Source organism: Rhincodon typus, chromosome 1 (genome assembly GCF_021869965.1).
Source record: "Rhincodon typus isolate 14 chromosome 1, sRhiTyp1.1, whole genome shotgun sequence".
Taxonomy (NCBI): Eukaryota; Metazoa; Chordata; class Chondrichthyes; order Orectolobiformes; family Rhincodontidae; genus Rhincodon; species Rhincodon typus.
Window position 1 is genome coordinate 78682911 of NC_063332.1, and position 6356 is coordinate 78689266.

Genomic DNA, 6356 nt, shown 5'->3' on the forward strand with positions numbered 1-6356 from the left:
TCTGTGATTATTCTGGAAGTGTTAGTAGCCTTTTGTGGGTGTACTAATAGTTCTAGTTCTTTTTGGAAAACATATGAGTTACTTGTGTACTGTCTAATGTATAAGCCATGCATGTACATTTTAATAATGCATAAATAAAAGAGATTAGTGAGTTATGGTAAAAGCGACTTTTCTCCTTTCTGTACGAGCTGATAACTGGAGCTGGTATTTGCCGGGCTTCAACAGTTCAAAGTCTGCGGTTCCTTCTTGCTATATTCTCATCCCATAATTGACCAGAGCTCACTTTAGTTACCCTTTTCCTTATATACTTTAGAAGCTCTGACACTCTGTATTTCTTGCTTGTTTTCCCTTGCATTCAGTTTTACCTTTTATGAAAACACTCTTTGATTTCTTAAAATGTCCCAATTTTTTGAACCACCACTAATTTTTGTAGCATTTTCTGCCTTTTTTTCAACATGTTCCCTTTGTTAACTTCTTAGTTAACTGGGGATGGTGTATCCTCCTCATAGTCTTTCTTTAACATCGCAGTATATTGTCATGCCTCACTGAGGTATCGTGCTAGAAATAAAGCCCCACTATTACCAGTGTCATTACATAAGTTAACAATTGTATAAAAGTATGCAAAATTCTCCAATTTATCATCAACAGAAAGCAATCAGTTAAGTATTCTCATTTAAACTTCCCTTTCATTAGAATGCATGTTAACCTGCATTGATGTTAGGACTCATTATTCTAAATTTGTTTGTTGCCAAACCTCTGCTGCCACTCCCCACTGTTAATCAAACTGAATTGAATTTAATTAAGTGATTTATTGTCACTTGTATTTAACAAATAAAACCAGTAAAAATAGGAAGATGTTACTAGCCTCCAATGCCATTTTGAGTTACAGAAGATATTAAAATATAACCACAATATAACTAAAAAGAATTCATCTTCCTCCCTTCTTGTGCTCTGCTCGACATGTGGATGTCTCCGCAATGGTCTCCGGGCCCACCAAAGCCTCTGATCACAGTCCATTCCAGGAGTCCCATTCTGGGACTGCCATTGCCGCTACTGCATTCAAGGAGTACTGATTTCTGGCCTATCGCATCACTGCAGCTGAAGCCCAACATCCCGATTCCAACACTAACTGCAGATACCACCTTTGCCAATTGCAGATGCTGTCCTGCTGTTGCTGCCACCTTGAAAGTTGGTGCTGCTGCCAGTGCCTTGACTCCTGTGCTGGTTGGCCCATCAACACTGAAGTCACTATGCTCTGGTACTATCACTTGCCACTGGGCCCATACTTGCTGCTGTCAGGAGGTCCCCACGGGCTCGCTCTCTTCCATGCTGGGAATCACTTCCTCTCATACAATTTTGCAAATTCAACTAGTTACCGTGCTATCTCATTTACTGAGTTCAAGGGAAACTTACAGTCCAATGCAATGTTCTCATAATATCTTTAAATCAGAAGTCCGACGTTTGTTTGATTCTAGGCAATAATATACTTTGTTCTTTTCTTAGATGCCTTTTTAAAACAGTTATTTGATAAACCATTTTTTATATATTTTTTACCTAAACTGGAAGTATCCCCAGATCTCGAACTTCAGGGAGAGAGAACACAAATAACTTGAGAGTGTTTAACAGTCAACAAATGAAAATGTATACATCAGACAATTTAGTTCAGGGATTATAGACACTCAAATGTCACACCCATTCATATTTATAGAAAAGAATTATTATCTTGATCAGCACAAAAGCTATACAAAAGCCTGGTTCGGCTCCGGAGTATTGTGTCCAGTTCTGGTCACCTCATTACAGGAAAGTTGTGGAAGCGTTGGAAAAGGTGCAGAGGAGATTTACCAGGATGTTGCCTGGAATGGAGGGAAGGTCTTAGGAGGAAAGGTTGAGAGAGCTAGGGCTTTTCTCTTTAGAACGACGAAGGATGAGAGGTGACTTGATAGAGGTGTATAAAATGATCAGAGGTATACATAGAATAGACAGCCAGAGACTTTTTCCTAGGGTTGAGGTAGCTTTTACGAGGGAACATAGTTTTAAAGTGAAAGGAGGTAGCTATCGGGGAGACGTCAGAGGTAGGTTCTTTACTCAGAGTGGTCGGGGCGTGGAATGCATTGCCAGAGAGGGTAGTGGAGTCGGCCTCGTTAGGGACATTTAAGCAGCTATTAGATAAGCATATGGATGATAGTATAAGGTAATGGTGGAGGTTAGATAGACCTTAGGTTTAGGGTAAAAGTTTGGCACAACATCGTGGGCCGAAAGGCCTGTACTGTGCTGTACTGTTCTATGTTCTAAAAGTTGGTCTGTGTGTGTCTCTCCCTCTCTTCCCCCACGTACAACTTTTGAACACTTTCTTCCAATCTTAGTTTTTAAGTTTATGCTTATCCTTTACTCGTCGTGAGAGTCAGATATACAAATAGTTTTACATCCAAGTATTTACATTCTGGAGCCATCAACTATAGTACACAGTCACAATGTGGAGTTTGTCTCCGCACCTTGGTTGTGACAAAAACCCGCTGCTTGAAAAATTTCTCTGTCAATTACCCATCACCTTGCTATATTTTTGGGTGTGATGAAACAGTACAGTTCCTGTCCTCCTAATTTCTGTGTACTCGAGTTCCACCTTTCTTGATTCCAGTGCTTGTTTTGTTAACTTTATATGGGCGCAGAGAATTGGAACCTAAGCTTTGCTTTTCTTGTCTTTTTCCAAACATTTCATCTCCACCATTCCCATGGGAGGCACAGCTGTTGGGCTTGGTTCAATAGTTATACTAACTTGGCTGGCATTACTTCGGCCATTCTTTATTAATTGATTTAAGTGTTTTGTTAATTCTACATGAGCTTGAAGTACTGACACAACGCCTTTTCTTCTTTGTCTTTTCTTTCCTTTCCTTTTTTTCTCACCATTCTTTCTTTTTGTACGGTATGTACGTTCATGGGGTTCCAATTCATTTTAATCATTTGGTCAATTTGCTGCTTATATTTTTGTGCTAAGTATTGTGTGAGGTAACCTTTTAGTCCCTGATCTAATTTCTTGTCTACCATTGTCATCTTTTCATTGCCTATTTCTTTTGTAGAATTAGCAGGTTAGCAAGTGGGCAGACTGCCATTTCCCACCCTCCAGGCATAACTTGGAGCCTGCTGTGTGCTCCTATGTAGGGAATTTCACCAGCTCAAACTAGTCTATTTATTTCTGTTAAATCCTACTGTGCGGATGACTACCCTCAGAGGTCCTCTACCCTTCCTTCAAAGCCTGACTTGGAGTGTCCTCTAGTTTACTTAACCATCCAAGAGGTTGTTCACCTTGCCACTACATCACTGTGTCTCTCAAGGTGGCTGTAAATTGCGACACTTACTGTCCTGCTACCTACCACCCTTTTATATCTCTATCAAGGTTAGGATATGACACGGTAAGAATCAGGGTTATAGGTGTTATGAATACAGGGCATTTGTGCAATCTGGTCCCCTTGCCCCTTCAGTGGTCCATGCTTCTCCTATCCTGCTTGCAACAACAAATTGTTGAAGGGAATAACTAAACGAATCACTTAACACCAACGTCCATTTCCAGCATCCGAGAACTTATTGCTTTACACTGGTGGGGAGAAGTCCCTGTACTGCCTTGAGGCTTGGTGAATTTCTGCAGAGCATCTTGTAGATGGTACACACTACTGTTACTGAGGATAGATGGTGGGGGAAGTGAATGTTTGTGAACGTGGTGCCAATCAAACATGCTGGTTTTTCTTAGGTGGTGTCATGTTTCAACAGTGTTGGAGCTATACCCATCCAGGAAGTATTCCATCGCAAACTTTGTGCTTTATAGATGGTAGACAGGTTTTGGAGTGTTGGGAGGTACGTGGCTTGCTGCATGATTCTTTACCTCTGACCTTCTCTTGTAGCCATTGTGTTTATATGTCTTGTCTAGTTCAGTTTCTGGTAAGTGGTAACCCCCAGGATGTTGCTAGCAAGGGATTCAGTGATATTACTATCATTAAAAGTCAAGGGGTAATGGTTAGATTCTTTCAATTTGGGGATAGTCGTTGTCTGGCTTCTTGTGTGCTGCAAATGTCACTTGTCAGTTGAAACATGAATATTGCCCAGGTCTTTCTGTATTTGGACATGAAATTCTTCATTACCTGAGGAATCATGAACGGTGCTGAAAATTGTGCAAACATTCCTACTTCTGATCTTGCAATGCAAGAAAAGCTATTGAAGCAGCTGAAACTGTTTAGGCCTTAGGAACCTGAATTCCTGCTGAGATGTCCTTGCACTGAATCACTGACCTCCAGCAACCACAACCATCTTCTTTTGTGCCATGTAGGACTCCTGCCAGTGCAAAGTAATACCCCTCCCATTCCAATTCCCATTGACTCCAGTTTTGCTGGGGCTCCTTAGTGCCATGCTTAGTCAAATGTGGCCTAGATGTCAATTCAGCTCTTTTGTCTGTTTGAACTAAGCCTGTAATGAGATGTGGAGATGTGAAACCAAACTAGATTATTGCTAAGCAAATACTACTTGATAACACTGTGGATGACACGTTTCATCTCTTTGCTAATGATTGAGAGCAGAATGATAGGTGGTAATTGGCCTTGTTGGATTTGTCGTGCCTTTGTGTCCAGGAGATACTAGGGTAATCTTCCACACTGTCAGATACATGCTGGGTATACCTGGAACTTTGTTAAATGTTTAACAGTGGCAGCAAAGAGGTTGCTGTTTGCAAGTCAAAGATTGAAGACGGAGTAGTATTTGAACCAAAGAGTGATTTGGAGAAAACGTAAGAAAAATGAAAGAAACGAAATCTCAAGTTTCGGGGTTTGATTATTCACTCCTGTTTTCTGAATGTGAACCTTATAACCAGTGGAAGAATTAAGCAATGGTATGGGCCTGTGTTTATTCTTTACTAAAGAGAAACAGGTAAGGTCTTGGCTCTTTCGCTACCATACTAAAGCAGGATAAAGATTTGTTGTCCCCCCCAGCATTTGAGACAATTAAGTTGCTGGACTGTGCCAAACAAAATATGATTTTAGAAAGACTTTGGTTTTGATGGGAATTAAATTTGAAGATAAACACACTGGTAGAACAAATGTCAAAGCACTAAACAAAAGTTACTTGAAAAGCATTCCTTTCCAGCAGCATTCAGATGAAAATGACAGAAAATTGAGGACACACTGTAAATGTGCTGGCCAGACTTTTTAAATACACAGACAATTGTATGAAAGAAGAATTTTAACTAAGGGGACTGAGGACAGAAGTACTTTCAACAATTTTAAGTGGATTGAATTTGGTACTTAAATCAATGTTTGAGTGTGCTTCAGTGTACTATTCTGCTAAGTACTGTCTCAAATGGTACAATAGGGTATTCTAAGCTAACCCCGAAACAGAAGATTAGGACAAGGTCAAATAGTATCCTGATGTGAATATTGATCAAAGAGGGAGCATTTTATTGCAAGAAATTTCAGCCCAGTGATGGTATGTATTGGTGGCAGAATCTTTGAGTTGTGCAGTGTTGGACAGAGGATGTACGTCTAGTATGTGTAATAGACTGGCTGAAATGCTGCCTAGACTCTCTGCATAATAAGGACAGGGACAAAGTTAACGAATTTGAGAGTTCCACAAGTTTCAAATTTGGGGATGATAATACTAAAATTTTAATTACTCATCCAGCCGCTTCTTAAATGTTGTGATAGTACTTGCCTCCCCTACCCTCTCAGGCTGTGCATTCCATAAATCAACCATCCTCTGGTTGCAAAACATTTTTAAATCTCCTCTAAATTACTTACTCCCCTTAAACTTGTGCCTTGTAGACTTAGACATGTCTGCCATGGGGAAGAGGTTCTTACGATCTACTCTGTCTATGCTTCTCATAATTTTGTTTACCTCCATTAGATACCCCCACCAGCCTCCTCTAGTCCAAGGAAAACAAACCTAGCCTATACAGTCTCTCCTCATAACTAAGACTTTTCATCCCAGGCTCCATCTACCTGAATCTCCTTTGCAACCTCTCTGGTGCAATCAAGTCCTTCAGTAGTGTGGTGACCAGAATTGCACAGAGTATTTCATCTGTGCCTAAGCAATGTTTTATTAAATTGTAACAAGACTTCCTAGCTTCTATATTCTGCAGTCTGGGTAATGAAGGCAAGCATTCCCTATGCCGCCTTCACCACCCTGTCTACCCGTGCAGAAACCTTCAGGAATCTGTGGACTTGTATACCAAGGTCCCTTAGTTCCCTAGGAAGTAGTGAGGTACAACCATTGACAACAAGGTGCAGAGCTGGATGAACACAGCAGGCCAAGCAGCATCATAGGAGCAGAAAGGCTGACGTTTCGGGCCTAGACCCTTCATCAGAAAATGATGAAGGGTC

General features: G+C 40.7%; 1 long non-coding RNA gene across 2 annotated transcripts in view; it reads left to right on the forward strand.

Annotated features, from left to right (window-relative positions):
- The window catches only part of LOC109934946, a 32785-nt gene that overhangs the window by 13167 nt on the left and 13262 nt on the right, over positions 1-6356 (forward strand). The gene's annotated exons all lie outside the window — the stretch shown is intronic.